The sequence below is a fragment of the Aedes aegypti genome, unplaced genomic scaffold, assembly GCF_002204515.2.
Source record: "Aedes aegypti strain LVP_AGWG unplaced genomic scaffold, AaegL5.0 Primary Assembly AGWG_AaegL5_hic_scaff_1199_PBJ_arrow, whole genome shotgun sequence".
NCBI lineage: Eukaryota > Metazoa > Arthropoda > Insecta > Diptera > Culicidae > Aedes > Aedes aegypti.
The window spans coordinates 24,104-34,657 of NW_018734622.1; the positions used below are offsets into that span (position 1 = coordinate 24,104).

Sequence of the window (10,554 nt, forward strand, 5' to 3'; positions counted from 1 at the left end):
AATTTCCTTCACATTTCTAAGAAACATTCTTGGAAGAACTCCTGGAAAAAATATTTGAAGACTTCTGTGAGAAATTTCAAAGAAGTGCTGGAGGAATTTCTGAAGACATCTTAGAAGAAATCTTAGAAGGAATTTCTGAAAAAAAAACATCTTAGTAGGAATCTTAGGAGTTATTCCTGAAGTATCATTAGAGAATTGCGATTTAAAGTCTTAATAAAATCCTGGAATACAATTTGAATTTCAGAAAATGTTCTGAACGCCACGAGAACCCTGAAAGATGCCCTGGAGAAATTAATGGAAGAATCACAGAAGGAAATCCTGGAAAATTTAGGACTTTCTTTAAATGCTTTTTATTTTTTTATTTTTTTTTTTTGAAAAATTCTTGATTTCTCAAAGAATCTCTCATTCCTGTGGATAGCATTGACAAAATTCAGGGTTAATTTCTAAAGGTAACAAGCCAAAAGTTTTGGATGAATACCTTTAGAAAAGTTGTTGGAGGAATTCCATGGGAAATAATTCTTTGAACAATCAAACCAACCTCGTGGCTCCAATTAGTTTCCGTTTTGTTTTCTCGGTTGCTGTTTGGTCTGTTTACGATATTTTTATGGTTCGTGACTCTTTATTAGGCAGAGTTCTATAAGTTCCTATTTTCAAGTCACTCGGTCGCGACTAGCCCTACAAAGTGCATGTTTTAGGTAACAATCAAATAAATATCAGATAATATTCTCATTGTTTTCTTTGAAAAAAGGTTCATCTTTGCGGTACATAAAAATGGAATTCTTAGAGAAAACTTTATGGTTTTAACCTAAATTTTAGAAGTTCTGTCAGAGATTTCAATCGACCTTTCAATATTTTCGTAGATTTTAGAAAATCAATCAATTGGGAAGTTTTTCAAACATCTGGACTTTAAAGGGCCTTTTCGTTTGCTAGTGAGATAGCTCAAAGGAGAATGAGAAACAACGCTCGTACACGATACTTTCGTTAAATGATAATACATTTATTTTAGTCATATTTCCACAGAGGGAAAATAATTTTAGTTCAACTAATGCATATAATCATCTCACCTGGAGTTGTGTTTGATTCTTCGACCTTGACGCATGCTCCTGCGGGGGCCGGCGATGGGGCAGGATCAAACATGTCGCGCGTCGAACGAGTGAAAGTGAAAAAGTGGCGTGATCGCTTAGTTGTGTTTGATTCTTCGACCTTGACGCATGCTCCTGCGGGGGCCGGCGATGAGGGCAGGATCAAACATGTCGCGCGTCGGTCGAGAGTGAGAGTGAAAAAAAACCGCGATCGCTTAGTTGTGTTTGATCCTTCGACCTTGACGCTTGCTCCTGCGGGAGCCGGCGATGAGGGCAGGTTCAAACATGTCGCGCGTCGGTCGAGTGAAAGTGAAAAAGTGCCGCGTTCGATTAGTTCTTTTCGATCTTTCGACGTTGGGGGCAGTGTGTCAAGAAAGCCCGAGCAGTCGTCAGTTGTTTTCCCTCTCGGGTCGCGTGCCAATTTTCTCTGAGTGCTTTTATATAGCCGAGCAAACGAGTGAGGCTGAAAGTGGATTGTTGCTGCTCAAGGATGACGGATCAATTGGTGAGCTCGTTTCATGCTACTATTCTAATCTATAAAATATGCATGACTCCACCTTTAATCGTTACAACGGTGAGACGTAAATATGATTTTTCAACAAACTATGAAAGGTTCGTCACTGTGAGTGTCGACATAAACTCTGATTTATAAATTATTTATGTCTAATTTTTTTTTTCAAAACACCTTTTTCCTTTTACCTTTATTTTTGTAATTAAATATACTTTGAATGGTTCGACACTACGAGTGTAGACTTGCTAAAGATTCACTTTATTCAACAAACTTTGAAAGGTTCGTCACGTCAAGTGTCGGCAAAATTTTCCTCTACATAGAAATTGTTCATATCAAATGAAAATATTATATTTTACATATAAGCATGTATATATCTCACAAATAATTATTTATCATGGTCTAATCGCTTATCAAAGTGAATCCTGTGACCCAACGATCCTTCCCATTAACAAACATCCCTCCCAGTAACCTTTGTGGAGATGCAGAGGCAAACACGGTCTCCAAATAGCAAAGGTTACACACTAACATTCCTTCCCCCAATCCCACCTGACTGCAAGTACGTGGCCAGCGCCGTTATTGACCCTGTATAAATTGAGGCACTGAATTATGCACATTGAAGAAGATTATGGCCAATCCCAGCCGAACTTCTAGTTGATTCTTTGTGCATTTTCACTGACTTCGGTCAATCACGGAATAGCAACCATTGATATGTGTAGTCAGTCTAAGCTAAGCTAAGCTAAGCTAAGCTACTAATGCATATAATCATCTCACCTGTTCAGTGTCCAATTTTGCTTAGCGCATCTTTCCTAAAGACTCGAACAGAACAAGTGAAAATTGAATGCTTGAATTCATTCGAGTCAGTGTCTTTTGAAAAACAGATGCGGACCACATCCAGATTTGTGCAATCATTGTTGCAGGCTAGCTTTGTAAACTGCATCTATTGGATTATCGCTATAAAAACGAATGTTTATTTTTTATCATCTTTATTAACGTGTATAAAACGTATGCGTTAGATCTGAAGAGACAAATAATTTTCTCACCAAAACCACTGATTTTCAAAGCAATTAAAATTGATACAAACGCATTTCATAGATTTTATATGTCCTGTCAGACCAACATTCTTACTCACACTGAATGATCACACAACATAAATGATAATTTCCGTTTTGTCCCAAATTCCATAATGACTCATATTCCAAACACTCGAGTTTTTACAGCAATTTAAAAAAAATATATTCAAATTTCTTTACAGTATGATTAATTATTCTATGATTTTAAGTCCTCTGCATTTGAAAGTTGTAAAAATATCTGTTTTCACCTTTGAAATCGCCACTATTCGGAATATGAATCATCGTCATGTTTGGAATGTCAGAATGTCAAAAACACTAGCTTGATATAATAGCGAAAAAATTGTAGCAGGTTGTACCATGATTAAAATTAATAAAGTTGGTGTTTTAACCATCTGAAGTAGATCATGCAATATGTACTGCTTTGCATTTCTTCAATATAGCTCGGTGGTAGCCACTTAGCGCATCATAGCCACCTATGACGCTGGGCGTATGCATATAAGTGGCTGTACGGGAGTGCTGATCTAAGCCTAACTTCCAACAACTGAAAGGGCATTACCCTTCCAGTTGTTGAAAGTTAGGCTTAGATCAGCACTCCCGTACATGCGATCAAATCCAGATACAACCTTCTGCAATTTTGTTCATTAGGGTATCAACTAGTGTGTTTGACATTCTGGCTTAATTGAACGCGAGCAATTAGTATACGAAACGAAACAGTGGAAGAGTGTCAATTTTCAATATATTTGAGACGCATATCTCATACAAACTTCAAATTGTATGCGCCAACTGGAAGAGCAACCACTTGAGTTGAAATTTTGAGAGAGCTATTTTCTTACCCTAAGGCTCATAGTTTACTAACAAAAACGATGATGTGCAACTCAAAAGTAAAAAAATATCTCAGCGGTTTATTATGAAAACCTTGTACAATACGTTACATTTGTAAAAAAAATCAACTACGTACTGCGTTCAGCAAAATTTGTAAGAAAATGAAGAAAAACTGTAAATTTTTAAACAAGAAAAGCAATCAAGCAGAGTAAAACACTCAAAAATTGTCTCGAAAAATATATGTCAGTCTTACAAGTCTTATCAAACCTTCCCTTTTTTTAAAGTTGAAACTCTTTCTAACAAAATATTGAAACGAAAGTAAGGTCTTGCTTTCTAGGAAAATTAGGACAAGCATAGCCCAAAAGGATGGGATGGCATTTGACCAAAAAAGGAGCACATGTCCTCTCAAACGTAGGCTGGCTACACTGGAATAGGGATCTGAACCTAAAACAAATACAATGAGAAGCGTGGCTTTCGTTTGTAAAACAGAAATTGCGTAAATTCGCGACAGTATTTTACTCATTCGCGATTTGCGGGTTAAATCCGCTACAAATCCGAGAAAATCGCGAAATTTGCGGCTGTTGTAACAGCCCTGTGATTCGGAAAGCAATTTGAAGAGACCATCTTATTTATTTATATATTTGGCAAATACTTGTTAGGTAAGGTACAACCTTTTAAATTTTAGCAATCGGAATTCAATAATACTAGATCGATCTTTTACTATTTAATTACTTAAAAACTACTTAATTCCTTTTAATATAATGGCATATGCACTGCCTGCGGAACTCTAAAATATTGGTACAGGACAGTGAATCAATTGTCACCCAACACACAACAACAAAGACATTATCACCTCCTATTCTTGTTGCAACAATTTTATTCCGCAACATCAGTTTATCATCACTTGAACAGAATATGACAAAGATCGATCACCACGTGTGCAGCGATTTTCTGGGATTTGCATTGCAATTTTCGAGAACTTTCCCCATGTTGGTAAACATTGACACATTATCAAACAGCATCCATAATACAAATTTGGTTTTGTGTTTAAAATAACTGATTGATCGCGAGCTGAAAAGGTTGCAACAATGTTGCGCTCTGTGATTGTCATGACAAGTTTGCTTTTGATTGTGTCCTTATCCGCAACAATTGCGACAAACGGTTGTGAGCGATCTTGCTTTGTTGTTTGTTTTTCGTCTATTCTGATGACAATTTGATTCACTGGTACAGGATTTAACATATCACAAACAAAGAATGAGGCCCCATAATGCGAAGTGCAATATTGCGGCATAACAAAGTTATTTACGCTAGTGCTATGAAATGGCTGTAATTTGTGAAACAACAAGGTGTCAATTAATTTAAAGAGTGTTGTGAATGTTCATATTTGAAGCAATCGTAGCATCCAAGAAATTCTGGATGAAGGTGAGTGACTTTTGAGTAAGAAGACAAAATAAAGATCCAACGTACGCAGCAATTTAAAGTAATCCTAAGTCTATCGAGTGCTCTCACGGAAGCATTGAGGAATAATTCTAAGCCATACATAAAATGAGGTAAAATAGGGATTGTGAACATACTTTGGTTGGAAACATTATCTACGAATCCGATTATCTCATTATGTATCTGGAATTATTTGGGGGAGTGGGCTAGGTGTATAACGAGATCGTGAAATATACATTATTTAGGTTTTTGATGAATTTATTGACAGAAGATTTTGATTAGACCCCGACAAAATATTGACAAATCATCCATTATCAGATGTTGCCATCGAAAATTCGGAAAGGTCGGTAGAACAAATATAAATGTGTACATCATCAGCTAACATATGTATACAAATGTTCAAACAGACGGTAAATCATAATAAATAATGAGAAAAGTAAAGGACCCAATACAGATCCTTGGTGCACACCAGATGTGATTTCTACTTCCATTCGCTTTAACAATTTGTGCACGGTTTGTTAAATACGATCGCAAAAGACCACTGCATCACAGAAAAATTGTAAAGCATGAATAACTTACACTGCAATCGGTAATGTGACCTCTATCAAAAGCCTTAGAAAAATCAATCAGAGGTTAAAAACGCTTTACCATTTTTATCAGTAACTTCATGTATATCATCGTGCACCTTTAATAGGGCAGAGGAGGTGTTGTGACCCGCTCTGAAACCAGATTGACAAGGATGAAGAAGATTGAACAATAAAAGGTACTCCTGTATTTGGCTGTTCAAATGTTTTTCTAAGGCTTTTGACAGTTCGCCAACAGTATACTGATAGGTCTCAAATTTTGCAAAGACATTGTTTTGTGGCTTTTTCCTGATAGGCATAATTTTTGAGCGTTTCCATGCAACAGATACGTGCCAGTTGTAATAAGTGTGTTGAAAACATGGTAACTGGACTAATAATATAAGGTAAGATGAGTTTGACAAACTTTAGTGAAATTTCGTCGAGCCCAATAGCATAAGACTTCATAGAATAAATCGCTTTAGAAACCTCATACTCATTGTTTAGAGTGAATTTGAAACCGTTTTCTTTAGGAAGTGCTGCTGATGGTAGGTTTTTGATCTACAGTGAAATTCGAGCTGAAAAAATGTTAATTTAGTATTAGTGAATTGGATGGCTTGAAGGTTCATTCATAACGTTAATTTCTTTGAGTTTCCTCCACAGATTTCTAGATGGGATGTATCGGCTACGTGAGCTTTCTTGATCATTTGGTTACTCGATTTCGCAATCTTCTATACACGCAATGGCCCTTTTGATTTCTACTAATTACCAAGATCGATAAGCAATGTCACGCTCCACCATAGCTAGAGAATCGAGTTATTAAACCACGGATTACAATTTTTAGGCTAAATCAGTGTTGACCAGACTCATTTCCCGAAATTCGAATTGTGAAGCCATGAACAGTCATAACTGTGCGTTGTATTCCTGAGATGGAGGGGGAGATGGTTGGCTTGAGTGTTGCACATGGGATCCGACAGTTTCGATCTCGGTGGGCCGCAATTCAAGTTTCGGTGAAATGATTCGCACTCACTCACTCACTCATCTCATTTCACCGAAACATGAATTGGGCTCTCTGGGATCAAAAATTGATCGATTTTGTGTGCAGTACTCAAGCTTAACCATCTGCTTTTCTATCTTAGGAGGGTAGAGCATGGTTATAGTAGTTCGTGGCTTCGTAGATTCGGAAAATGTTATTTCGGGGAAATGAGTCTGAACAACACTGGGCTAAATCCTGCGCATTGGTACAAATGTTTCATAGATTCTAGAAATAAACTTATTGAAAATGTTCAAAGCGATATTTGCATCATTGACTGCATAGAAAAAAAGACCAATCGGCATCATTCAAATGGTTATAGAGAGCATTTTATTGATTCTAGAATAGTCTCGAATCAACAAGATAGGCTAACATGCCGCGTACAAAAATGTTTCAACAATGAGAAGATAATACTTACTATTAGCTAGCTAGATACATCGTTATCATATACGACGTAGGGAATATAACTCTAAGGAAAATGACTAGTAGATTCGCTGCGTAGAAAAAAGTGGCTACAATCTTATTTTAACATGATTTTTACACTACCATAACAAGGAATACCTCTGTTGTAACAATGGTATCAACAATCTTATTTCAGCTTCATTTTTGCAAAATTTAAATAGAAAGTAGGCGTTGTGAAGCATTGCATTTGCCACCGAAAAGTTAATCTTGAGGAGACTGTAATAGAAGCCTAAGGTAACGTTACCTTAAATATTCACTATAATAATGACTATTGAAAGTAAGACGCTGAGAATCGATCATAGGGTACGGCTATGGTAGGACGGATGACATTGAGTGACTATTGTACATGTTAAAAGCAAGGAATTAATCCTAATTTAAAACAGTCTAAACACTAGTGCAAATAATTTAAAAGTTTTAAAAAACTTAAAACTAGTGAAACAAAAGACAAACTTAGTATCTACTATATACATGCAGAATTGGTAGGATTTATTTACCTAAAATAGTTTAATTTTATCTTAAAGTTCTACTTACAAATAGGTAACCGTCAATTGCTACATTTCCTGAGCTAAGAACGTTAATAATTTCAGTGCCAATAAGTAAGAACAGTTGCTAATTTCTTAAAATATCAGAATCTTAGTTGAATGTTGTGATATGCAACTAAATTACTAGATTGTGTTGAGGTCACGCGTAACGCTCAAAAGTCGCTTACATCAAGCGCTAATTACGGACCCATAAGACATTTGAGCAGGAAAGGGAACTAAACGTAAGTCAAATTAAAGAAAAACTATCTTAACTATTAAACATAAACATAAAGTGTGGATTGAACTCGTATATAACGAACCAGCTAAAGTGGGATACAGGGTTCACCTAACACACTCCACATAGCACACAATCAATGTGAATTATTTGAACTTATGTATGAGTTCATGTATCGTTCAATAGGAAAATTTATATTCTCCCTGACAACGGATCCAGTATTTTTATTCCGTTCCGGAGAATTAATAATTGGAAATTCACCGCCGATTCAACCCACATTGATGCAAAAAAATGAAATACAAGAATATTAGGCAATACATACACACCAAAAGTAGAAAAAACTTACTTTTAAAGGAACTACTAGACATTACGTAATTTGTGGATAGCGCCTTAGTGGAGCTATGTTTTTTCCCTATTATTGAAATTTTCAACCCTAGCTGGTTCATCTCATTGTGGAGCTTTTATTTTTTTTCTAAAACATAAGATCGATAAGCGTTTGCGCTCAACATTTTAGATTATGAAGTTTTAGTTTTTAATTAATTGCAACTTATTTTTAATTGAATAGCTCTAAATGCGCAGAATATGGACCTTCGCGGACCTCCTAGGAAATTAATCTGTTTAGCCCAATAGTGCAATAAAATAAAAAAAAAATAAAACGGTATACTTAACATACACATTTTTCAGGGTTCTCAAAATTCCCGGGTATTTCCCGGATTTCCCGGACGGATAACACACTGGAATTGTTAATCATTACAAGATTGAATCCTGTTATTCAAACGTTCCAAACAAGATACAAGATTCAGTGCATGCCTTGATTAAAACAAATTGGGCGCTTGCAATCGAACTTGCTCTAAAAGTTTGGTTCCAAGCAACTATTGGAGCGAAATTATTTTTGAACATTGAATCGTAATAGGCTGTTTTTCATCACCCCCAATCTGTCATGAAACGGTCTACTTTCATACACTGAATTATGCAGAGCGTAATCAGTGTTGGGAATGTGTAATAGTAGTAGGCTTGAATTTCGAGAAAGTCACGTGGCTCTCTGACTACAGTAGTTCAAAAACGTTGAATCTCATCAAGTAGCCTATTTTGGGTGTATGAATTTTCTAAATAGTTAGTGCCATCGAAGGCTCTAAATGCGGGAAATGCAGCGGAAGTAGAACATTTTTCTACAGTAATTTTGAGTTGCCCCTAGCAACGGGTGTTTTGCAATTTTCAAGGCTTTTTGCCTACAGCAGCGATGGGCGTAAGTTTCACTGGCTTCGCTGACTGTGATTGGCTTTGTTTGGCTACTGTAGAGTGAATTTCAGATTTTTCCCAACCCTGGTCGTAATAATTTTTCCCAACTGAAATCAGTTGCGTTACGACTATTACGTAACTGCTTTGAGTTGCGTGATGAAATCATTATCCATAAATTTTTCAGAAATTTCAAAATTATGATGTCTTCTACGAAATTGCCAAAAAAGTTGTACTCTATTCGTTGCAAAAACGATTTTACAGCACTAGTCGTAATTGTCCAACTCGGCAAGCCTCGTTTGATAAATGTATGACTTTTTTTTGTACAAACGGTTGATGCAAGTGTTAAACAGTACTAGGTATCTTTTCAAATGACTTACGGATTGAGTTGGTATTCAAACTGACAATTTGTAGGAAAATAGCCCAAATACAAAATACATAAAAGTCCAAATGTTACCATAATCCAAATGTTACCATCACGAAAATACAGGAGACTGGAAAATGTTTGGTAATTAAGATCGAGTAATTCTTACCTAATAGTCCTTAGTTAGAGGGTCCTCAAAACATTCAGCTTCGAACTGCAGTCGGTAATTCAATAACACATAGGTATTTTTACACATAGGTACACATCAATCAACAAATTCCATTGCATAAAGCAGCTTGCAATTTTTCGTTCAATTTTGCTGCACTGTACACCATTATTTTCTTCGGTTTACAATTATTTACAGGCACCAGACAGGGAGAGAGGGCTTTCGTGTCGTCGCTGAGCAGCAGTAAGTAGGTGCATCGCAAAGTAATCCACCATTGTTGCAGAGCTACTCAACTGAACTCGCTCGCGATTCGCGTCTTACATTTTGCAGCCCCTTTCCAGGAAGATGAAAACATTTTCTCTGCATCGCATTTTCTCTGTAACCGACCGCACACAAATGGTATCGACTTTCTTTCTTTTCATTTTGCCACTTACGGGGGGAGGGTAATCAATTTTGCCCTCCTTTTCGGCTAGAACTAAGAACGTCACATTTCCATCCACCAAATTCTTCCGATGCAATTTCTACACACTCCGTCTTTTCAGTGATCACTTTTTCAGACTATCCCATCCGTTTTCCGAGGAAATTCTTTCACTTCACAGGAATTCGTACCAAACAAAAATTTCACTGAAATCGGCCCAGGCAGTGACCGGAAATAAAACAGCAACTCAACAACAGCAGTTTTTAATCACTTCCAATCCGCTATCGTTCCGAAGGGCGAAAGTCGCGATTCTTCTGGGTCCAAATCAAAATCAACACACTCCATTCGCGAAAACATGCTGAACACGAGAGATGAAGAAAAAAGCGTCCGAACTGCAGCGCACCGACTCTAGATTTGCTTTGACTGGCCAAAGAAGACCGAGACCGAGGCGAGGCAACACACACCGAACCGAAAACGAATGCTTTGCTTTCTCGTCCATCACCACGACCGACAATACTACAGTGACTCAAACTCATTTGCGTACGGGGCAATTGTTCACATCATGTGATAAAATGTATCTAATAATGAAAGAAGCGACTTTAAAATACTTAAACATTCAAGTAATCCCGTATGGCCA

General features: G+C 36.8%; 1 long non-coding RNA gene across 1 annotated transcript in view; it reads right to left on the reverse strand.

Moving 5' to 3' along the window:
- LOC110680328 overlaps positions 1–9,895 on the reverse strand; it is a 29,316-nt gene extending 19,421 nt beyond the window's left edge. Inside the window, exon 1 of the long non-coding RNA XR_002502839.1 lies at positions 9,503–9,895. This is a non-coding gene — a long non-coding RNA (uncharacterized LOC110680328). The remainder of the gene's footprint in view (positions 1–9,502) is intronic.
- Positions 9,896–10,554: the final 659 nt, after the last annotated feature.